At 40.6% G+C, this 25,966-nt stretch overlaps 1 protein-coding gene and 1 long non-coding RNA gene across 3 annotated transcripts in view; one reads left to right on the forward strand and one right to left on the reverse strand.

Moving 5' to 3' along the window:
• Positions 1-25,966, forward strand: part of LOC311605843 (uncharacterized protein) — a gene marked incomplete at both ends in the record, with an annotated part of 342,410 nt that overhangs the window by 289,555 nt on the left and 26,889 nt on the right. The gene's annotated exons all lie outside the window — the stretch shown is intronic.
• The window catches only part of LOC311604798, a 40,442-nt gene that overhangs the window by 5,665 nt on the left and 8,811 nt on the right, over positions 1-25,966 (reverse strand). Inside the window, exon 3 of one of the 2 annotated variants that reach the window (XR_014781684.1) lies at positions 501-559. The exons of the other annotated variant lie outside the window; for it this stretch is intronic. This is a non-coding gene — a long non-coding RNA (uncharacterized lncRNA). The remainder of the gene's footprint in view (positions 1-500; positions 560-25,966) is intronic. 2 annotated transcript variants of the gene reach the window in all.

Below are 25,966 nucleotides of genomic sequence, written 5' to 3' on the forward strand. Positions count from 1 at the left end.
ATCAGATCTCTTTGATCAACCTCAGCCCCATGTTTTAACAGTCAAAACCAGTTCTTTGTCTACACTCACATCCCAAAATACCACTCATTTCCTCATTCAAGACTTGGTCTTGTAATTAATTTGGAGAAATAAATGGTTTTATTTTTCCATACATTGTATAATACTTTGGTTTATGAAATATTTAGTATTCTTGTTTCATACCTTGGGAAAGGTGAGCACAAGACTTCAGACCATGTTATAATAACAATACTGACATCTATTATTTCCCCCAAATAATCATAAAAATAAGGTACACAAAGGGTGACTTGTAAGAAATGAATGAATGAATGAGTGAATGAGTGATAAAGCAGTAACCGACACCAGAGTGAATAAACCAGTGAGTGAGTTTCTAGATTTAACTTACTTTCCACAATATTTAGAAATAAAATCAACTACATCCGTCACTCTTTGATCTTGCAAATAGCAGAACTGAGTGAAGTTGGAATAGTTAGGGTTTTTACCTGCTACCTTTCCCATCCACACAAGGTCACTTGGGTGGACATGTGTCCTCAGAGTCTGTCTGGAGTTCCATAGGAATAAAGAGCAGGTTTGACATATGTCAATGGTTATTCATCCTCACATCTGCGTGAGCATCTTATTTTCTGTGTCTGTTCTATAAGCTCCCAGTACAACAGGTGAAATGGTACAAGCATGTCCCATGACACAGTGTAAAATGAAGAGGGGTCAAGGGAGATAGGAAGATAAAGGTTGAAAAATAATCCTAGAAGCTGGAAAAAAGTGAACATGAGAAGATTGCTTGAATTCTATGACTAACTTGGGTTAATAGGTCAAAACGAGTCATTAAGTATCAAACAATTAGTGAAAACTGTCAACAACTTCTGTTTACTTTAATTGATAGGTGGCATAACTACAGTGACTCCATGACAGAACATAAACTTTTAAGACATTTTAAGTTCAATTTTATATGCTGCTTGTACACACAACCTTTTAGTAACAATTTCACATTATGTTTACATTCTCCAAAACATCATTTTCAGAACACAGAACTACAGTGTGAAAGATGAAAATTTACCAATATCCTTAAATATTAGGTTCACAGTTGCTTTGTCAGTGTTTGTTACTTATAAGAGGCTTTAATACCTAAGTGCATTCAGCAGGCAAGTTGGTAGGAGAAGTAGAAAACTCCGTTTGGCCTCTGAGTTCCTTACTGTCCTCCCCCAGCTTGGAGATAACGGAAAGGTGTCACAGTTTTTTTTAAATTTTATTTTAATAATTTATTCATATTACATCTCAATGGTTATCCCTTCCATTGTATCCTCCCATTCCTCCCTCCCTCCCATTTTCCCCTTACTCCCCTCCCCTATGACTGTGCCTGAGGGAGACTTTCTCCCCCTGTATATGCTCATAGGGTAGAGTGGAGAGTGGGGTCTGACTTTCACACGTACTCTGGTGCCTCATATTTGACCATGTTCCCTGAATGGGGAGACCTGGTGGCACTCAGAGTAAGGATAGCAGGCTACCAAGAAGGTGTCACAGTTTTAAAGGAAAAAACATGGGGCAGAGTCTGCCCAGTACCTATATGCAAACAAGCTAAATATTTTCTGTAATATTCAAAACTGAGGAAGGCTATTATTTCCAAATGATAACTCACACCAAAGGAAAAGCAAGTTTTAAATATGGAACCCATTCATTAAAGACTGAAAATGAGATTCAGAGTGGTTAGCCACCAAGTTGCCAATATGACTAATAAATAGCACCTGTGTATGTTTTGGAAACTCTTAATTTTTAAAACTGGCTTTTACAAGAGAGAAAACACGAAGTAACACTTGTAGCGATGTGACAACAGTTAACTGATCTTAATGAATTCAAGAATAAATAATAACTGGGGAGTGGAGTTTGGGGGCAACTAAAATAAATAAAGGCAGCTTTCCCATCATGAGCATGTGTACGGACGGGGTTTAATGGAATGTAAGACAGTAAATAGTTTTAGGATGGTTCTTTTAGGAATGAGCTTATTACCTGATTCAGCTATTTCACTTCAAGGACTCTACCCAAGGGAAAAAAATGTAAAAATGCAAGTAACCATTGACCACTCTAAAGGAAGGTATATTTTGTCTCATTACAGGATCACCCGTAGGTTTGTTGTGCGGCCATACCATCCTCTGATGCTAAAGCACAGGGTTTCCTTGTGACCCTCATCTGCCTCATACATTTCCTATCTTTTATGGTAATTTCATAATTTTTGGAGAGAGTACCTATGAAATCACCTTTTAAAAGGAAGACCCCTCAGGCAGGACTTGGGATCCTCCATGGCTAGCCTCACGTTCCATTCGGAGCACCCGCTCTGCACAGGAAAATGAGTCAGACACAGCTAGTTCTTCGCAGTGCTGTTCTCACACACATATTTATCTGAGCCAGGATAATCTGCTACAGAATGGCCTGACATCTGTCTTCAGCAGCGGGGGGAGGTTGGGCAGAAAAATCCCACAGAGCCCCTGTGTTGTAAGAATGGTTGGCCAACATGTTTGTAGTGGGGCTTGTCTGTGCTGATGGTTATCGTGCGAGCTTTGGCGACACACAGGTCTTGCTTAAGCTGGTGATAGAACCCAGTCAGACTGTATCGTGGTGAGATGTCTTTGGTTGCTCTCTTTGCCCTTGTTTTTCTCCTTCCAATTAACAATGAAGCTTGCTTCCCTTTGTTCACTGCCAACAGCTCCACTTGTGGTTGACGCCACAATTAGGTCCTGAAGCACAGCTAAGCTGCTGTGACTGTCCCTCCTGTACACTTGGCAGGCACAGGCACCACACCGGGTTCCCAGGGACATGTGCTTCATCTCTAGTCCCTCAGCCCATTCTCTGGCAAACTGTTAGAAAATCTCTAACTGTTATATTCTGTCCTGTCACCAGGTCACTCCCATGCCTCATCTGACCCATGGGTTTACATATCTGCTTATCGCTGAATTCTTGATATGAAAAATATGTCTTCTGAGGGCTTTAGGCAAATAGTTCATATTCATAAAAGAAACTCTGCTTTATCTAAAGGAACGGCCTTCACACATTTGATTTTGTTCTCTCCCCTGCTATTTCTTTGCCGTTTCTTCTAATTGTCTCATTCACACATAAAATTTAGACAATGTGAGTTACAATTTTATTATTTGTCATAAATAATGGAATAAGCCACATCAAGAAGTTGTTTCTTACCCCAAAACAGCAGTTTTCAAAATTTTTAACCGTCTTTAATATTTATATGATGTGTTTAGATATTGCCAAGTTCAATGTATAATTCAAGAGAATTTAAGCGTAGGTAACTGAGTAATGTTGATCCGGTGGGAGATTTCAGTTTGTTCACAGTATTACACAGGAAACACAAACAATCAGGCTTGAGAAATGACAGCTCAGTGGTAAAGTGCCTGCCACGCAAATATGAGTACAGGAAGTCCCCGGCACCTGTGTAAGAGCTGCACAAGACCAGCATCTATGCTGGGAAGGGCGATGCTCAGGCATCCCATGGGCTCCTTGGTCAGCTTAGCTGATTGGTAAGCTCTGGGTTTTGCAAGGAAGCTTGCCTAGGATCTAGAGAGATGGCTCCACACTTAAGAGCACATGTTCCTTTTCCAGAAGGCCCAAGTTCAGCTCCCAGGACCTAGTTTGTATGGGATCTGGCACTCTCATCTGGACACCTGCACTCATATGGCCCGTGCACACACACAGACACAGACACATGAATAAAACTAAAATGAACATTTAGAAAATAGGGACACTTTTTTAAACGAGTAAGAAACAAGTAAAGTAGAGAAATGATTGAGGAAGGCAGCAGATTTGACTTTGAATCAATAGTTGTGCGCATTGCCCCAACCCCTACCCTATATTTAACAAGAATGGAGAAGCTTATATATATATGCCATATATGTATTAAATTCAAATTACAATATGTATTTATAAAAAAAACTTTAAACTAAAATTTTCCTGTGGCTATAGGACAAATTAAAAGCCCATTTCTTGTAATGTCTGTATTCTACTTAGAGTATCTCTATTTCCATTTGTTAACTCCCACTATATACCTGCCTGGTTTAAGAACAAGCTAAATATCTATTTTAAAAGAAATGACAAGCATTCACTAGACTATAGCTAAGAATCTCAGAATCAGATCCACATATGACAAACATTAAGTAATAAAAGTCTCATTTCATTTTAAAAATATATTTCCTTCTTTAAAATGACTAAAATTAACTTTAATAGTTTTATCAAGATATAATATTTCTGCTATAAACCTACTCACACCATCCAATTCGGTGATTGTTTTTTTAATCATGTTTACAGGGTTCAACAAATGTCACCGTAATTGCATTTTAGGACATTTTCACCACCCCAAATATTATCAGAGAAGTAGCAACTTTTATAGACAGCCATAGAACATGAGCTTGCTGAGAAAGCATTTTTAAAATACAGTTTAAGAATCAATGTTCTAGACATTACAGAGGCTCAGAACAGACCTGGCTTCATTCGAAAGAGTTTAGTAGTGTAAACCACTCTTCATTTCTCAATGGTAGTGCCAATCCATACCCTCTCCCTATTACAGTGTGGCCTGCCCCTGTGCCTAAAGACTTACTGTTGTCTGCACTATGCTATCAGGCTTTGCGAACTGGAAGACAGTAGATTCCCTTCTAGTAAATTGTTTTTCTGAGTCATTGTTTTGTCTTGCATAGATTCAGATTCATAGGAAACAGAAACTACTTTTTACTTAAAATAACAATATGTGGTAGTATCTGGGGGTGTATTGTAGTATAATTGCCAACCCCCAGAAGGAAAATGTTGTTTTCTTCAACATTTCCACAGACCAACTGTTCCTCCCAAGTCTGTGCAGTCCTGAAGGAGCAACATTTTAACTACATTCCTCTACAGCTCAGCACAGCCTAACTGTCACAAAATTCGGCATGCATGACCGCTCACCATATAATTTACAACAGAGCTCAGCACACCCTGCATGTCTCCTTTCTGTCCTCCTCAGGTTGAGGGTGAGGTGTCCCTCAGATGAACCGCTGGAAACTCCGCAATGGAAGTTCTATCACCCAGGGCTTGATGCAAAGCCAAGAGAGAACACTCAGGTCTGATGTGCAATATCAGATATCTCTATTTCCTGGAGGCAAGAGAAGCCACCAATGCTATCTTCTGTTACTTGATAGATTTTATAATGTAATTCATTTATTTACCCATCACTCATCCAGTCTAATCTACAATAAAAGGTGATGTTGCATGTTCTCCGGGAGTAATGTTTCAACACCACACACCCCCTGACTCTGTGTTGAAGTGTGAGGGGGTCTCATATCCAACCCTGTGTCTAGTTGGTTGACTGAATTCATATCCAATGTCATGCTTAATTGGTTGGTTGAATCCATGAAGAAGGCAACCACGTACTCTTTGAGTGAATAGTATTAGAAAAATATCTCAAACACTGTATTGCAACTTCAACTTTGTATGTTCTTTTTCTTTTTTCTTTGAAACAGGGTTTCTCTGAGTAGTCCTAGCTCTCCTAGAACTTACTCTGTAGACCAGGCTGGTCTTGAGTTCAGAGGTCCATCTGCCTCTGATTCCCATGTTCTGGGATTAAATGCATGTGCCTTCACACCCAGCTAACTTTGTGTCTTTATAAAGTCACCTGGGGGCGAATCCACATGCTCTCCCTAGCCTGCCCCTGTCCTTATATCCCCTCCCCCTTTCCCTTTCTGCCTTCTTTTCCTTACTCTAAGTAGCTCTTGTCAACTGAGATGTAGAAAAATTAAACATATAATTCTGAATTCTCATATTCAAGGACTTTGTAAGCTACCCCACTGATGATACTGGCCCAGCCTACTCATGTTTTGGAACGATTGTCTCTTACCAGAATTTCTCACTCTCAGCTTCCAAAAGAATTGCTACTACTAAATTTTTAAACTTGTATTTATTATTTAGAGCTATTTATTTATTGTGCCCCTGTGTGTGCATACGTGCACACTTATACATGCAATTCTTTATATGAGGAGGTACATACGCATGAGTTAATTCTCTTTTAATTCATGTAGGTCCTGGGTCCTGAACTATCAGGTTCTCAGACTTGGTAACAAACACTGAGGAATCTCTTCTGTCCCCACTACTGTATTTTTGAAAGGAATAGAGTAACTTTGGGAGCATGATGATGAGGGCTAAATAACTGTTTTGAAGCACTTTTGAGATCTAAGTGTGTTCTAGCTAAGCATGATGGGACAGACCTGTAATTCTAGCTCTTGGGAGTATGAGGCATGGATTAATGACTTTAAGAAAAATTGACTACATAGTGAACTTGAGTCCAGCTTGTGCTACTTGGATCTTGCTTGAAAAACAACCAAAGATTGTGTATCTAGATAAATATCTAGATTTAGCTAGCATTGGCATAGATTTAGCTAGCATTGGCATTTTGAAAAGTATGCTGCAATGGAGATGGACTTGGGTGTTTAACATTGTTTCCTCCCAGCCTCATTATTAATGACTTTTTGATCAATGAATTGATGCCCTGTTGACTGCAAATAGGCAAGCTTGTTGTTAACAGACACATGAAAGTAGGTACAAATATTGTCTCAGTTGGGGTTTCTATTGCTGTGATGAAATACCATGACCAAAAGAAACTTGAGGAGGAAATGATTTATTTGGTTTACACTTGCATATTGCTGCTCATCATCAAAGTAAATCAGAACAGGAACTCACATAGGGTAGAAACCCAGAGACAGGAGTCGATGTAGATGCCATGGAGGAGTGCTGCTTACTGGCTTGCTCCCCATGGCTTGCTCAGCCTGCTTTCTTATAGAACCCAGGACCACCAGGACCAACAACCCAGAGGTGGTGCCATCTACAATTGACTGGCCCCTCCTAAATCAGCCACTAGCCAAGAATATTCTCTACAGTCTTGGAACCTAGTCTTACAGAAACATTTTTCCCAGTTGAGATTCCCTCCTCTCAGATGACTATAGCTTGTGTCAAGTTGAAATAAAAACTATCCAGTACATATATCGTTTACATGTTAAAAAAATATGCATGTGGTACACATGAAGCAAGTAACATAAAAACATAATGTTCTTCTTGTAGGTTTCTAGGACCCCCTGGATCCTTCTATTTCCCCATTCTCTCATGCTTCTCTCATCTAGAGTCCCAATAGGATGTCCTCCCCTCTGTCCTACTTTCCTGGTAAGTGAAGACTTTCATGTTTCCAAGGGGAAAACATGCCCCTTGGGCTAGCGTCCAGATATAAGTGAGTATATACCATTTGACTCTTTCTGCTTCTGGGTTACCTCACTCATTATGATCATTTCCAGTTCAATCCATTTGTCCACCAATTTCAGGAATTCCTTGTTTTTAATAGCTGAGTAGTATTCCATAGTGTAAATGTACCAGAGTTTCTTTATCCTTTCTTCTACTGAGGGACATTTAGGCTGTTTCCATGTTCTGGCTATTATGAATAAGGCTGCTATGAACATGGCTGAGCAAATATCCTTGTTGTGTGCTGGAGCATCTTCTGGGTATATTCCAAGGAGTGGAATAGCTGGGTCTTGAAGAAGCCTGGGTGGATCTGAGCCTAGAGGTCCTGTTCAAACTATGGCAGTAAAGTTTGAACCCCTACTAAGATTTAGTCAACGGACAGGACATTCTCCACAGTTGAGTGGAGAGTGGGATCTGACTTTCGCACAAACTCTGGTGCCCCATATTTGACCATGCCCCATGGATGGGGAGACCGGTGGCACTCAGAGGAAGGATAGCAGGCTACCAAGAAAAGACTTGATATCCTATGAGCATATACAGGGGGAGGAGGTCCCCCTCAGTCACAGTCATAGGGGAAGGGAGTAAGGGGAAAATGGGAGGGAGGGAGGAAAGAGAGGATACAAGGGATGGGATAACAATTTAGATGTAATATGAATAAATTAATAAAATATATTTTAAAAAGTAACCTAAAAACAAAATTATAAGAACAGCTCATAAAAATTCTTTATGTAATTCTTCTGTTTCTGATGTAATATACCTCACTCTAAGTGAACGTATATTGCTTTCCAATGGGATACGACATTCAAAAAGTAATGCAGTAGTGGGAAACAGCTTTGACACACAGGTAGGGTTCTGGATACAAATTGCCTTGCACTGTGGGAATAGTCTATCCTTAGAGAGGTGAGACCACAGAAGATAGCAGTGCATACGGTTTTACCAGTGAATATCCTCTGTGGGAGAAGTCCTTGCTCTCTCTCTCTCTCTCTCCTGATGCCTTTGGTAGACTATGGAACTATATCCAAGTAATACACTTTCATGTAAACCAGGGAAATGCTTAGCAGTATGTGACATCAGCATCAGACAGTGGACTCTCCAATGCATCATCACATTGTTCTGTTTTGCTTTTATTCTCCACCCTTAAGCCTTAAGGTTAGACGGTCATTTATTTCATGGTTAGAAAATTAGTTTTTGAGAGGCCATTCACTTTTATTTATAAAAGTCTCAACTGTTGGACAGTTTTTCAGTCACAATTATCATATATATCATCAGGTCTAGAAAAAAGGTGACAATCTCCAACATTAGACATTCTGTTAGAGTTGGGTAGATTACATAAAAACCAGCAGAATTACATGAAGAATTTTTGGTAAGCTTTTCTTGTAGTTTTATTTTTATTTTCATGTTTATTTGTGCTTACCTCATGTGTGTATGTTTACCGTAGGCATATACCACACATAATGTGAGCCCGTTCATTTCCTTTCATGGATTTTAGTGAATAATATTTACATTGCACCTTGTACTCAACCTGAAATCTAAAGAAATGAGGAACAATTCTGATGGACTAGTGCGCTAAAAAGAGGCCCCAATAGGAAGCAGCCCTGAACACGCAACTATAAGTGCGAGGGCTTGCATCCTCACTACCCAGGTAGCAAACTGGCCATGGCCTCGTGTGCCTGTGGGTAGCAGAGACAGAAGAGGATTCCTAAGGTCTCCAGGACACCGCCCTCACTCCAGAGAGAGGCCTTGCCTCAAAGAACAACAGAGAAAGAGGCCTAAAATCATTGGTAGTATTCACCTGTGCTCACGGATGCACGCATCCACATACATACATATTCACATACATACCCTGTATACATGTACAAATCACTCTCAGACCTGAACACTTAAAAATAATAATGCCTCATGTTAGATATCCAACCTAGAAATCTCATTTTATTTGCTTGGACAACATTAGCCAAGCGACTGAGAATTTTAGATTTTTTAAATTCTATATCAGCTTGGAAACACAATATTGTTCCAGTAAAATGTTATGCATTGAGTAGCGCTTGGCCATCTGGTAAGATATGCTGTCAAAATGTTCACATTTTGATGTTGATGAGGTCCACAGCCAGGATGGCGTTTTTAGTGGGCAGAAGACCACATACTGGGTCAGAGTCGCACGCTGCCCCCGAATCCTATAGCCACCCTGCACAAAGTTTCCAAGTCTTATGTGTTAGTGCATACGGCTAAGCAGACTCTAAAGTTCTCTTTCCAATGCAAGAAGTATAGAGACAGAAGAGCAGGTTTACAAAGAGCCGACAAGACTGAGATTGAGCACTAAGAGAATGTGGGTAGCCCCCCAAAAGCTATCAAAGTAATTATTTGGTTCATTCAGACAGAGCCAATCTCACGAAATAGACTCGTGAATCTGGCCAGTGGAGCCACACATGCTTTCTCCCTTTGCCTTTATTCTCCATACACCCTTGTCCCCTGGGTTGATGGACAGAACGTGCAGTGTGAAAAGTGAGCACTGATTTACTGGTCCCAAGGCCCGCGGACAACCAGCAGTCACTAAAACCCAGGAACTCACTCAATATACTCGTTTTCAGCCTTTTTATCTTTAAATCTAGGAGCTCCTTTAACTAAGCGTCACCGGCAAAGGATGCTGGAAAGTTTTGGGCCCTCTTCAAGAATCCCATCTCCAGACACCTGTAATAAACACAGGGTGGGAAATAAATGCCTGCAGAATCAAAACACATCCCCTAGCTTACCTCCGCCAGCATAGCATGTGGGGTGTCACCACTGAATCTCCTCCTGTACATAGTTAAGTCTTGAGTTGCTACTGGTACAGCAGCCTGTCCTCCCCATGTGGCAGGGAGATCTGTGCACTTGTAGATACCACAGGTTGGGTGATGGGACTGCGGACTCCCCAAAGCTCAGCAGGTGTCCTGAGCTTTTCCTCAGCATATTTTTTTCTTCCTCTTTGTCTTCATCTTCATCCTCATCTACCTCTTTCCCTTTAGTTGTGTTCTGTTTCCTTGAGGCAGAGTATCCCCGTGTAGCCCAGGTTAGCCTCACACTTTTAATCCCTTCTCAGCCTCCACCATGCGGGGATGATAGGCCTATATTGCACCCAGTTTTCTCATTTGTCTCCAACTCTTTTCTTCCCTTGATATATAACCATATAATGGGAATGCATATCCACATATGCCTGGGCTGGGGGGGGGGCCTAGACAGGGTGGGTTATTATTTCTTTTTTCTTTCTCCTCCTCCCCCCTCATTTCCTTGGTTCCACTTGGTATAAATCACTGCATGAGCCCCAGATTTGAAGACCCAGGAGTTTAATACGCTGCTAGTAAGCACAGATTTATAGACTTGTTATTTTCATTATGGCCTTGTAAGCAACAGTGCAGGCAGCCACACATAGGTTAAGCAAAAGAGCACTGAGGGTCCCACTTGAGTCTATATTTGGCCCGATGGCCTTTAAAAAAAAAAAAGCCCATGTGACTTTCGTTAGGATACGGTTGACCGTATCTACCTGTTTTCCAGATGGAGCCATAGCTTACAGCAGGAAGCGTTGCTGGGCACGAGGGCCCATCCTTGTCCTGAGCCGTGGCCTAGGACCTTGTCAGTGTCAAGTAGGATGAGCCCATGGAAGGAACAAGCACAAGGCTAGATTTCGATTATGGTTTTGTTTTACTTTTAACCTCTATGCTAAGATGCCTTGTTTTTTTTTTTAGCTTCAATAAATCACTGGCGTGGTTTCCTTTAAGAAAAGGCATTGCTCTCTGAAATAAATGATGGAAGGGACTTGACATTAGGTTGATGTTATTGGCCATTCCATCTTCTCCCCCCACCCCACCCCATCCCACCCCCCTGCTTCTTCTCATCTACTCCAGGCAGTACTTAGCTTCTCTCACATGGGTATCTTCTTTTGATGCAGATGAGCGTATGTGTAGTGTAGTGAACTTCTTAAGCCACGTGTAAGACAGAGCAATTATTTAGTTCTATGAACCGCAGTGTAGAACTTGCAATGCTTCCATAGCTTCCTGTTTTAAAAAATAGCTTCTCTGGCTAAACTTCTGAAAGTGCTTCTCCTGAGCCGGAAGTAATTAGCAAGCTGGGTTTGTCCCCGCCCCACCCCCCTTTGACTACTTGTAAATAATTCGATGGAGCCCTAGCACATCCATGGTTTCAACGAAGCACCCCAATGCTAAGAAGAAGAATTTATCGGTCTGTTTAGTAGTTAAAGGGACATAGAGGAGGTACCAAGCTAGCACAAGGGTTCCAGGGGGGCAGATCCCAGACGAAAGCTTAGTTCTCCAGAATTCAGCACTCATGTTTCATCTCTTTGCTTATTTTCCCACAGCTGTTTGAACTGGGTAATAATAACACAAAATATAATGGTTGGGTGTAGTTTGCAGAAGAATTGAGGACACCGTGCAGTGAGATTTGCATCTGATAGGATGAAAATAGATTCCATAGGTTCTAATAAGTTTCTTTTAAAAGGAATTTAACAACCCAAGGTTATAGGGATGAGATGATAAAATGGCTCAGTGGGTAAAGATGCTTATACCTTTGCTCCCGAAGCCTGCTGCCTATCGTCAGTCCCCAGGACCTACAAAACAGACAGAGAGAACCTTCTCTCACAAGTTGTCTTTTGTATACACACAGGCACGCACACATGCCCGCACACACACAAGATAAAGAAATAAATATAATTTAAGAATGAAGAAATCCACATTATAATCCACTTCCAAAAACGTTAATGTGTGTGTGTGTGTGTGTGTGTGTGTGTGTGTGTGAGAGAGAGAGAGAGAGAGAGAGAGAGAGAGAGAGAGAGAGAGAGAGAGAGAGAGAGAGAGAGAGAGAGAGAGAGCTCATTATGTCATAATTCCTCTGTCAAGACAGAAAAGTCACACTCCTCCTTGGGAGGAACATGTAGTCCTATGAGGAGGAGAGACAAAACTATAAACATTATTCACCAGGAAACTACCTGAGATAATTGTTTCTGTGACAGTGTGTAATGTAGGAGTTGCATATTTAGGAGCTCATAGGAAAGGAATTTGAAAGCACAGACAACTCCAGTAAGGCCTGAGCACTTAAATGGTCCTCTCCAGACACAGGGGGACAGAACTGACCTGGGGTCTGTGAAGAGCACTCTCTGTCTCCTCTTTTAGGAGCTCTGTAACAAACGAAACTGCTATTGCTGGTTTAAAGACACTTGCATTCCACGTTCGGATGGTCATTCGTACAACTGTGGAGAGAGTTCTTGGTTCCTGGATATTCGAACAGAGCTCATGTACGCCTGAACTTACAAAAGGGTGTGTTAAAATTTTAGAACTAGGAAACAATGAAAACATGAGGACTTTCTAGCTCACAGAGATGTTTATGGTCCCTCCATGGCTAATTGACTCAGTTGCAAATCCCTGCCCTATTAAACAGCACTTTGCAGACACGGCTGCCACACCTCCTCTTCTAAGAGGCCGTATAAATTTTTAGGGACTTCCTACTTCCTTGCTTTTTAACTCCCAGTTTGCTTCTAAGCAAAGGAAACTCTTCTGTTTACAACCCCTGGGATTGAAAATGATCTCCTAGAGTACTTGACGGTGGCAAATGAGGATTTTATGGAGTTCATTTTCTGGTCTGAGAGACACATTTTCCCCCAGGTGGCTCACAGAACTATGGCAACTGATGGGATGCACAATCTGCCTTCAAGGGGATAGGGGTCTTTTCTTTCTGAAAGCGTAATTATCCCATAACAAGCTCAATGTTGGGAGCAGGACAACATAGGCAAATATGACATTCGCACTATAAGAATTATACATTTGCCTTACCGGGAAACAGAAATGGAGGTGAAGTTAGCACATTTTTGGATCATAGTAAGGAAATCATTTGGCAAAACATGCAATAATTTAATTGGTCCTAATATAAAATATTTAATATCTTAACATGACATGTGGAACATGTTAGACTTCTTAAAATCCAGTGGCATTTTGCAAAGGACAAAAAATGTCCTTACATATCTTTATCATAAGACTTCTTAACTTGAAGGATGCCATGAGAAGAGAGAAGAGAGTGGGATGGCTCCAGGCCAAGTCAACCCCCATACCAAGAGTCACCATGTTACTTACAACTTCAATAAACTTGCTTCTGTAAAAGAACTTGTTCTGCAGGCAGCAAATAAAGTTTTATTTTTTTTCCCTAACATAAAGTGGATGCCAGACAGACCACCAGCCTGTAGTTATAAACCTCCCTCTCTCTCAAATCAAGGACCCCAGAGGCCTTATTTGATGTTACAGGACAGAATATTAAAAGTCACATGTGGAAATAAGATTATAAGGGCATCAACTTCCCTTTGTGAAAGTAACCTCAGGAAGGAAAGTCCATCCACTCTCATTCTTTGTGTCTACTCTAAAGAAATAAGCTTGTACTTATAAAGAAACCAATGAAGGCATAGAGTATTTGACAAAACTTCTCAAAAGAACCAATGGTTAAGTTGCCTTAAAATACAAGCAAGGAATTGGAGAAAGACAAAAAAAAAAGATCATGGGATGGAAGTTGCATCAATTCCTTTACTGACTCTTGTGACTAAATTACCTGACATTTAAGGAAGAAGAACTTAGTTCAACTCCCAGCTCCAGAAGGGTCTGCTCATCACAGTTGAGAAGCATGGTGGAGCTACTTTGTTCATTTCATGGCAGGCCAAGAAGCACTGATGGTGACACTGTACAGCCAGAGTAATATACTCCCAGGGACCCATCCCTAGTGACATCTTTCTTTCAGTGACATCCATCCTCCATCCTCCCAAATTTATCATAATGTCCCTAAAGAGTAGCCCTATTTAGGAACATAGTATATAAAGCTCGAGCCTCTGGGACATATTCTATTTTTAATCTGCAAATTAGATAACAAAACTCTAATGTATGCTGTCGATTTTGGGGAGAAAAAAAGACTTCATCCCATCCACCAATCAGTGGGTGTTCTTTATGCCTTCTAGGTTTTCAGGAAAAAGGCCAGTGCTACCTAAACGGGTGTTTGTTTTATGTTATGCCAGGCTGAAATAACTCATGTGGATTGTTTTTTTATTTTTCTGTAACTGTGTGGGGTAAGGACCATTGCAAATAAGGATTTTAAAGCTTAAGACGACACGGTGTATAAGAATGGAGTTGGGAATTGAACTCAGGACATATGAAACCAGGAATATGGCTTTTGCTAACTTGTGTCTTAGATTTATCCTGTACCCAGATGTTCAGTTCCTGAATAGCTAAGCAAGAAAACAAAAACGTACATGTGAATGTGTACATTGTTACAGCTAACATCTACAAAGAATGCAAATATTCACCAACTACTTCATATAAAAATAAATAAATAATAATATCAAGGAGAACACAAGATAATAAAGTCATACTAAGTGAAGGATGTCAGATGCAATGCATCAGTCTGACAAAAAAAAAACTCTAACGTGATCCTTCAGATGACAGCCCTGATGTGCACACCCTGGGTCATCTGTACCTTGAATTTGGAAGACTGGTGAGTATAGAGAGACATTACTCCTGTCCTTAGGCCAGGCTGCATGAAAAGGATAAGGAGATTATGCAGGTGAAACTGTTCATCTTTAGGTTAAAAACTTGGAATTATTATGGATTGACCTGGCTTAATCAAATAAACACCTTTAAAGAGAAATCAAGATATTTCTTGAAAAGGCAGAGTGAGCATGAGAGATCCCTCCATTGTCCTTGAAGAGATATGTTGTGAATACCCATGGAAAAGGATCTCTTGCAAAAATCAGAAAATCCAAAGGGCTAAGAGAGTCGCTGAACACCAGGCACTAAGAAGGCAGATGAGTCTGTTCTACACCCAGGGAGGCCAATCTGCTGAAATTCTGAATGAATCTGGAAGTGGACTCTTTCTCCATCACGCTGCTAGTAAGAGCCCAGTGTGGTTGCACCGCATGACTGTCATTTGCTTAGGCAGAGTACAGAAATCCCAGCTCACCTGGACTTGTGTTCCACAGAAACTGGGAAGTCAAAGTAAGTATTGTTTTCATCAATAACTTCCTGGTACAATGTTACAATGTTAATTAATAAAAACTAACTTAGCACATAGTGGGCTATTATGCTTATATGAAATATCTGGATATAAGAACCTGGCTAATGGAGAACATGCATGTGTATGTGTATGCATGTATAGCAGAGTAGAAAACGTGTGTAAGTTGGTATGGAACAGAAGCAACAAAGCCAACAAAGCTGTTGGGAAGTGAAATATAACAAAGCCCCCAAATCTTTGGCCCAGTTCTGAGTGGCTGTGTGTACAGAAGATCAAGACCCCTTGCAATATCTTCTTCAAATTGGTCTGTTGCAGGAACCACCTGTAAAAGACATGGTATGACTCCTGGTGTTGATCACCTACAAACACAAAAATAAAAGGAATTGTTGATTCCTATGCTCTAGAGATACCTAAAGTGATAAGGGCACGAGCTGAAGTAACTCTGTACACGGAGACACAGGAAAAGCTGACAGGTGACCAGAAAGAGAACATGATCAGATAGATGCTGACCTTGAGATAACCTGGAAGTTGATTATCCTCTGTGAGATAAAGATGAATTCTTTGACATACATGGAAAAAAGATACTTTTAACAGAGAAATAGGCACCGGAAAGAACTAAATAGAAGTTTCAGAAATTAAAAAGGAAAATAAATGAAAGGACTTTGAGTTGCTTAATAGACCTCACATGACAGAAGGACCCACAGATGCTTTAAAATATAGCAGCTTCATCGGACAGCAAGTGCAGAGGCCAGATGAAGGTCGTGGCAGAAACCCAGAGTCTTAGCACAGCCTGTGTAAAGGCTGATGGTTGACTGAGCCATCCCAGCCCACCCTTGGACCCTATCCAAACAGAGACCTACCTCAATGGGACAAGCAGTGACCAGGAAGTAAAGGAGATTGATTTAGTGAACAGAAGGCCATGAAAAGGAGCCAACAGAAACCAAGAGCCATTTGTTGTACCTCAGTGGTGTCAGCTAGACTGCACTGCTTCCTGCAGCCTCATGAAGCAGTATTCCTGAATGGAGAAGACTAGACAGCAGTGGAGAATATAAAAAACACTAAAGAATTCTAAAGTGGACTCCTATGCTTCCTACCCCCATCGCCAGGAGGTTTCTGTGAACCAGCTTTGATACGCTGGATGAAGAGAACATGAAGGAAGGAAGGAAGGCCCGGGCCTTCCTCTTCAAAAGCAGAAAACTGGTCCTAGCACCGCCAATTTAATGTGAAACAGCTAAGATGTGTCTCTCGCAGAGATGTCGAGGGAACAGTTAAACACAGAGTCTGTAGCTAAGGAGAGAAGTTCTAGACAAATGACTTAAATTGTAGTCATTTCAACAGAGCCTCATTTAAACTCAAGAAGAGAGTGTCAGGGGAAGGCTGCAAGTTGAGTTTGTCCTGTGGAGAATCCTGAGAAGCCTTCTAAAGGAAAAGCACAAACAGATTCTATTCTGAGAGACATCCAGGGGATGGAGAAAAGTGGGTGACATCAGCAGTATTCCTGGCATTTCAGGAGCAAAAAAAAAAAAAAAAAAAAAAAAAAAAAAATAGTGTGGCCCCTAGTAGGTTGACTATCTCCAGTGGAGGGCCCTGCATCCATGAATATGTGGGAAACACAGTGCTCATTCAGTGTGTTTTTAAAAAGCAAAACAAGTTAAAACTGAAAGAGGTCATGGAATTTGGAGACAGTACAGATAAGAGTGATCTAGAAAGAGTTAGGGAAGTGAGTGGGAGGTTAATCGGATCAAATTGCATTGTAGGCATGTTTCAAATTCTCAAAGAGTTAATAAAAAAGGAAGTTATCGTATAAGAAAAACAAAAAAGGCAAAATAAAAGCACAAAAATAAAGAAAAGAAAACCCAGAGGGAATAAGTAAGGGATACACGCTGAGACAAACTACTTATTTCCGTTAGGACTAGAACCAATCCGATGTCTCCCACCTGCCCTGGGAAAGCGGGCTTCCCATTATTCCATAGTCTGTACTAATAAGTCTTGGAGACGTAAAACGAGAAAAAGTAGGTAAGACAATGATGCTGTGTAGCTCTCTGTGAGATGATAGATGCTAAGTATAATTGTATGATTTTTGTTGGACTTGGAAGAGACAGCTGGCTCTCTGTGGTTTTCAGGAGACGATATCCACCTCACCAGGCCAGAACAGCAAAAAGGATGTTAACAGCATAAATGAAGACAGATCATTTTGCCCGGACCCACTGTTTCTCTTTGGAGGGCTTTTTTTTTTTTTTTTTGCCTCCAGATTACACAGATGAACGGTTTTATAGCCACTGAACATAGCCCAGCTGTAGATATGATATGTAATAAACAAGAATCTTATCTAGAAATGGAAGGGATTGTAGAACTGTTATACTCAGAGGCTGTTTGTATGTGATTCACCTTACCCACATTGTGCACAAATCCATCATATAGGTTAGATGACCCTCCAGCCACTTTTCAACTGTAGGAATATTCTTGGAATTTTATGGGTTTTTAAAATGTAATATCTGTGAGATGCAAGAAATAATGATGATGCTGACCTCCACCTTTATCATTTTTAGTAGCTCTTTTGCCCCAAACCTGATGCCTATTTAGCAATACTGCGATGTGGGGGCAAACACCCACTTTCCAATTGACAGCAGCAGAGGCCTCTGAGACACAATTCTCCTTGTGATCCACTAATTTTCGAAATGATGGAATTTTTACAGTCATTCATAAGCAGACCCCAGGAGCCTGAAACAATCTTGAAATTGAGCTGAGTGTGTGCAAACATTCCGTGCTTTCTCACCCACCCCTTCTGCCTTTATGTCTGTTCTGCAAATGATAAGACAACCATAAAAGCTCAGAGCCACACTGGAGTGTGTCACTCTGCCTACACCTAGAGGTGGGAGGCCCCAGTAAATCTTGGCTCTGCCACTGCTCGGAGATGATTAAAGCATTCTGGCTTGCTCTCAGGCTCAGTGTCTTCCTGCGTTTCCACTGTTGTTGCCAAGTACCAGCAGTCACCAACAGGGCTCCCTGGTTGGCCTCTGCCAAGTGAAATGTTTTGAAATTAAAAATCTGAAGGAATGGGGCAATGAGTGCTTGATCAGGTGGTGTCCCCTCAGGAAGCTGCCTAATGGGAGGCCAAGGGGACTCAGCACCCCCTCCCAGTGGTGGCTCTGACACAGAACTTGCATTTAAAGAAACAGGATTCCTTTCCTAAGTTAGACAAATATGCTCAAGTCCTCAAAAGGAAGACCTTTGTTTCTTGAGATATTAATTTTAAAGGGCAGGTCACATTTCTAGGTGTAATACATGACACTGTAGGAAAATCTGGAGGAAAAGGAGAAAGCTGAAACAATCAAAGCTCACTAAAATTCAGATGTTATATAGATATAAACATAAATATGTAGAGACATAATATAGAGAATAATAAATGCATCAATATATAGTTTGATGTGCTTAGAATATTTTATAGAATTATTTTAAAATGCATCACACTGTGTTAATATTTGTGTTACAGTCGATTAGGTAGAAGAACTAATTTATAGACTATTACTGGTATTTAAATACTTTACACAATTACACAATTGGCCTTTCTTGTTCTCTCTCTCTCTCTCTCTCTCTCTCTCTCTCTCTCTCTCTCTCTCTCTCTCTGTCTTTGTTGGTTCTACATTCAAATTTAGGCTCACACATGCTGTGAGCTCTCTACCATCAAGTTACATTTCAAGACCCACAATGAACAAATTTTCACACAAATCTTGGTGCACATATGCGATGATTTCCTTATATTCATTTTCTAGAAATTTAATCACTAAGCGAAAATGTGTTATTTATTTGTCTGTTTGAATGTTTTTGAGGCAAGGTCTTTCTTGTTATGTAGACCGGGCTGGCTTTCAATTTGTAGCCATCTCCTTGCTTCAGACTCTCAAATGCTAGGATGACAAGCAGCAAGCATTTGCCTCCACATATACAGTCTAGCACTGTAGCAATGCTGGTGCTGGCATTGTCATTGTGAAGTAGGAAGCCCAAACACAGCCTCACCATTTCCTGTCGTGAAGATATTTTCATAAGAGGGTTTGTTAGTTTTATATAAGTCTTTACTATCTGTGATTCTTTGGTTGATAATGGTTTTAAATTTATACTACATATATAGTACCTATTTGCAGTTCCTCCCAATTATTCACTTGTGACAATAGCTGATTTTTCTAATATAAGTGACTTTTGTTTTTCTTCACAATATTATATTTATTTTCCGATAATTTTTATAACAAGTACGTTTCCAGTTGTCACTAGCCTTCTAGTAATTAGTATAATCCTGAGCTCTCAACAACTATGGATGACTATACCATGTCTGCACAGAAACAGGCTCATCTACAGCTGGGCAAGGATGCAGGACAGACTCCTGGAGCCTCCCCTTGACTGCTGAATGATTTCTTACAGATACATTCGGGGAGATGGGGGTCATCTGTATTCCTACTTGTGACCCCCAACTGATCTAGTGGTCACAGAGATGACTCTGGTTACACCAAATGAGTCACAAAATGAAACCCAAAGTCATGAACCTAGGGAAGATACAAGTAGGAAGGGTAGGAGTTAGTAGGGGGTGGAGAGGGAGAGAAAAGTAGATGGGGAGACAGTAACCAGAATGTGTTATGTATACAGGCATGAAGCTGTAATTACTAAAAAGTTAGCACACTCATAAAACCCAAGACAAACGTAGATTAGAAATTAGGAAGAAAAAAAAATAATAGCTTAGTGTAAAAATGTGCTTTTCCAAGATTTATTTTTTTTTGTTGCGATCATGTGTGTTATGTATCCGAGTTTATGTGTGTACATAGGAGTGCAGGAACATGTCAAAACTAAAAGGTGTGGGATCTCCTGGAGCTGGAGTTACAGTGGCTGTGAGTTTCCCTATGTGGCTGCTGGAAATGTAACTCAGGCCCTTCTGCAAGAGCTGTGTGAACTCCTAACTGCTACCCTATCTCTCTAGCCTCTCTACTCAAATCTTCATCTGGGTGTCTGAAACTGCGTCTTACTGTTCAGCTCCACTAGATAAAGATAACGTGATGCGAAAAGTTAGATGAAAACGATCCATTTTTTTCTTGGGAACACACACTTTGCAGTAACCATTCAAACAAAACACAGATAATCATCTCTCTCAGATCCAGACAATGCTCAGTATCCACATGACAGAGAAAGCCAAGAAGGGCCTTGTTCAGGAAACCCAGGCTCAGCTACCTCAGGGTAGAGCTGTGTCTAAGCACTGTTCATCGATAACTAGACAGAAATCCAAATATGATCTTTAGTAACCACTATAGTTTCTATGCCTGTGTTTCTCCACATGCCCTTTCCCAATATCATTGCGGCTACTGTGACTTCTTCAAGGTTACTTTGATCACACCGTTGATCTTGCTGCAAGCTGTGTTTTGAATGTGCAATTTTGGCTCATTAATGAAGATGCTTCTGTGGGTCATGGAAAGGGGCCAATGAAACTACAGTACCACTAATAAGACATCACAGAATGATGAACCTTCTTGACTCTTGAAAAATCATTGGAAGTACCAAATATCCTTGACAGTGGACCTGGCTAATGGAAACAGTGTTCTGTCTGCCTCTGCAGTAAATACCTTGGAGGGTAGAGAGGCATATAAAGTATGTAGTAAAGGAGCTTACTAGCCAGCAGTGTAAGACAAAAATTAAACACATAAAACAATCACAGAGCAAAGAATAACAGTTATAATTAACTGCTACTGTTTCCTATGGTTCAGAAGGCTAGATATAACATCCAAGAAAATATGTATGCCCATATGAAATGGGACATTTCTACATATCAAAAAGTTCAGAGGTAACCTCACTTCTCAGACTTTCTTTATATCAGAAAATGTATTTACTTCCAAATGAATCAGTTTTATTGTCACCCGAGGAACTGTTGGAAGCAAACGGTCCTTAGAATTGAGCCCAATAAAGAGTGCGCTGATAAATTCTTCTGGCCCTGTGGCACAGTTGCTGCTGGTATCATCTGTGATCAACGGGTCTCATAAGACTGGGCTCAGAATCGTTTTCCTCTGCACAGAAACATGTGCACCCTGGACGTGAAGGGATTGATGTCTGTCTCCACAGCATAGGACATCTGGCTATCATGACAATCTCTCTCAACTCTCGCTCCCTTGGTCCATCTGTCTTTTTCTTTCTCCAATCTTGAGAGCCAACCTCCAACATTCTACTACTGAAACATAGCCCCAGAATATTGTTTGGAGTCAATGTCCTACTCAAGCTGACCTTGAATTTCCTCTGCAGTAAAGGCAGGTGGAATGCTGGGAGTTCCTGCCTCAGAGCCTGTAGTAGCAGGCACTGCAGGCTGTGCCACCAGACCTACAATAATAGACGTTCTCATGAATGCTGTTCGTACTCACACAACATGGTTCATGAATATGCGTGAAGTCTAATAAAGTGTTCGATAAACACCATTTAATTTAGATGGTGATGTAAAATAAATAACATCTGGTTACTTCCAATATTGTTTTCAGATGGGTGAATATCTTAATGCTATAGGAACAAAGCACTTATAAAACACAGGAACTTGGTCTCTAAAACTATGTTATGGAAAGTTGGCAATGAAGACATATTACTTAACATTATGAGTTTAAATGATGTAGAATCTCAAAATGTTAAGTCAAATGGTGTACAGCTCTATACCAGGTCATCATTTAATTGCTAAGACCCTCAGAGATGCACTTGCATTTCTTATTGGTTAGGGTTACGGGCTGAGAAGGAGAGGAATCAACAGTGAGTTTAAGAAGAAAAGAGTCTGTCGTTGGGTCTCATGCCTGAAAGTTGTTTGGAAAGTGTAGTCTTCGCTTTGTCCACCTTTTTGGCAGGGCTGTGGCAACTGTGTGGGGCTTGTGCCCAGGGAGCCAGCCTGCAGGACCTACCACACAATTCCAGATAATAAACCCAACAGGGTAACCTTGAATGTATTAAAAGTTTGATGCCTAGAAAATGTTTATGGTTTTTATGCTCTATGGTTTTTATAGCTCTAAAATGAACCATTGTCTATTTTCCTAATGCTTTTGCTAGCATATCCAGCAGAAAAAAAAAAAAAAAAAAAGGAATGTATGTATTCGTGCTTTGTTAAACATTCGTCAAGACAGCAAATGCTAGAGAAACAGGTAACATTGGTGATTTGGGGGAAAAGAGACGAATCTGATGCATTTCTTCCATTAAGGCAGCTGCATACAAGAGAGGTGAGTTTTGAACACTTCGTTTATTAGCCTCAGTGGATCTGTGGTGGGTGGGCACCAACGCATGACAATCTACGACCCTGTACATTTACTTTGGGGCACAGCAAGATTCCTTCCCATTGAACATACATAATTTGGGGCATGAAAATGAGAGGAGATATTTCAGAAGGGAGACAAAGACTCTATTTCTCTGGGAAACAGGTTGTCAGCACATGTCTCAGACAAACACTTTGAATAGGGACATGTCTAGTTCCTGCATAGAATATTGTGGTTTGACTGAACTGGTGCTTGCAGGTTTGCTCACTGTCATCCCTTGCCAGAATGTTAAAAGGCAGATAAAAAAGGAAGAATATCCAGTATAGAAATCAAGCGACTCTGATTCTTGGCTCTAAAATGAACTCCAAATGAATTGACCTTCAAGCAATCAGACTTAGGGTCAGTCAGTAATATATATTAGATCCTGGAATATATATGAGCCCAGCTGGGCCATTCTGTCTGGCAGGGCAAGGTGGAATGAGACGCTAAGCTACGGGCTGTGCGACACAGAGTGTTGAACTGTCAGCTTCTCTCTCTCTCTCTCTCTCTCTCTCTCTCTCTCTCTCTCTCTCTCTCTCTCTCTCTCTCTCTCTCTCATTCTGTGGCTCAGGAACCTGCCAAGCCAGAGATTTGCGATGAATAGCGCCCATATTGATTTTTCCATAATGGAGTGTAAAAGAAAAATGGCTAGATTTTGTTGCAGGTATTTTCATGGGGTGCTAAATTGGAGGATTAGTTGCAAACAGCAGTACTGATAAAGTCTGCTGTCCATCTTGACGGTTGGGTCTTTCTATTAAAATGACACATAAATAACCTATTAGATCCCCCACCCATGGTAATTCAAATGCACCTGTCAACTTGATAAAGCACTTGCCTGGAGGGAAGCGCTGTTTACACTTTCACTCCATTCTTCAGAAAAAGTGAGATTCTAATTATTTCTACCACTGTAAATTAACGCTGACTATGACGGTTAGCATATCTCCATATTGTTCCATCTTTGGGAAAGTTAAATAATAGAACTGATTCATCATCTATTATGCAACGTGTGTTTTATGACAGCCCTTCCCTGTGCTCGGTCCATCTCCTCGCGCTCAAAATGTTCATTTATTCTCTGGCTCCTTGCGCTTCCTGCAACTTTCTGGTTTTTAGTCTTTGAGAATTCGCTGCGGATGGTCAACTAGTCCCGACACTTCAAACCACCTCGCAGCCCTGCCTTGTTTCTTTCCTACATTTCAAGACACATGTCCATTGTTCAGTTGGCATTACCTGTTCTCAGTGACCACGCTCTACTATGCAATGATTTGCTTCCTCTTGGGAGATGTTCCTTATCACATATGTCATGTGTGAAGGTATGTAGTTTGGCTCTATTTAGCATTTCAGCTATTTAAGATACCCAGTTAATTTTTTTTTAGAGTAATTCTTCTTTTCCCTTTTATTTTCCTAGTTATCTCTTGGTTAATGTCTTGCTTTCTTGGTTACTATTTGTGACAATAATTATGCTCAATTATGTTCCCTATAATAGGCTCTTAGGACTTAGTGCACATATTTTTCCTTCATGCACTCCTTTCAGATGCTCACACACACACCCTAATCACCACCAAGCGGCAGAGTGGGGGGGGATTTCTTAATGGGGGCAAAAAACACAGGTAGGGACACACAGCCCATACAAATTCTTATAATAGTCTGAGAAGTTGCCTTGGGTAAACTGGACTATAACACTACTTTGTAGCCCAGAATCCAGAATTTTCTATTGTTTTCTGTGTACAAACAGTCATGTGTTTGTCAACTGAAGCCAGAGGATGTTGGAACTAAAAGACACATGGAAGACAAAGAATGAACAAAGTAAAATGGCAGCCCCCAAAATGACAGACATTTTGAGACAGCTGCAGGCTGCCCCTCTCCTGTGCTCCTACAGACTTCTCAGCTGCCCTTTGGAAGTATCTTCAGGAGGTGACCTGGTTCCTCAGCTGTTTGTCTTCCCCAGTTTGCAGTTCTCCAGCTGTGCTCTAGTTGACTCTTTCTAATGCCCATTTCTTTTAACAAATAAGTCATTGGCCAAGATATCATTATCAAGAACATTGGCCAACTGAACTGGATGCCTTCAGCATGTATGTATGTATGCATGTATGTATGTATGTATGAGTATATATTTTCTTATGTACATACATATTCATATGTATATATACATATATATGTATATTCTTCTGCTGAACTGATTTAGCAAAAGTTAGATTAATGGCAATATTTTTGCCTATAAATACAGCAATGTCATTATTTTTCCTTATCAGTTTTGAAATCAAATTTTAATAATGAAATGACATCTTTCAGTGCTCTAATTTCTGCCACCTATTGATCAAAAGCTATTGCTGCATTTTGTAGTTTCGATTTTACTTGCAAAACTTTGGTTCTATCTTAAAATTATATTTATGGCAATGAACATGAGGGTAGAAGTTTCATCTCCTCTCTGTCTCCATTCTTGCCGAGGACATAAAATACATTTTGATATTTTTGCCTCTAAGTAGATTTTTGAGAAAAATGGAATTGACAGAAAATCTAAGAACTAGAGAGCAAAATCAGCATCTACTCAGAAGGCTGCTGATGAAAGTAAATGGATCTAGAAGTTTGACAAAGATGGTAGCAAATCCATTACCTACAAATTGTAGTTGCTTTCATAATCTTTTAATAATGTTTGAAATCTTGATTACAGAATTTAGTTATTCAACAATACAGGAGTGTGTGTGTGTGTGTGTGTGTGTGTGTGTGTGTGTGTGTGTGTGTGTGAGAGAGAGAGAGAGAGAGAGAGAGAGAGAGAGAGAGAGAGAGAGAGAGAGAGAGATGGGTAGGCATGGAAGGAGAGGAGGCCGGTGCCCTCTACTTATATCTAACCAGCCTCACATGAAGTAATCAAGACAGTGTGCCTTATCCTCAGTTGCCTCAACTAAGCAGTGTACAGACTTGGGAACCTCATTTTTTTCTTTTTAAAAGATATTTACTTCTTTTATTTCATGTGTATGAGTGTTTAGCCTACATAGATGTGCATGTAATATTTAAAATTTCATGTGCGTGAGTGTCTTGCCTACATGGACGTGTGTGCACTGCATACATGCCTGGTGCCCATGGAGGTCAGATGAAGTTGGTAGGCCCATTGGATAGAGTATGGATGACTGTGAGCCATCAAGGGTCCTGGGAACAGAACCCTGGGTTTCTGTAAGAACAACAAGTGGTCTTAACTGCTCAGCCATCTCTCCAGCTCCTCATTTTCTTTAGTTAGAGAAATACTCACTTTGTCTAGTATGTACAGATCTGCCCAGGTAGAAGAACCAAATAGCAGGTGAGCTTCGTGCTAGTGAATAATGCCTTAGCAAACATTAAGAAACTGTTTTCTTTACAATAGATATGAAGTGAGAAATGTCTGGTAGTCAGTG

Source organism: Acomys minous (genome assembly GCF_964271855.1).
Source record: "Acomys minous genome assembly, chromosome: 9".
NCBI lineage: Eukaryota > Metazoa > Chordata > Mammalia > Rodentia > Muridae > Acomys > Acomys minous.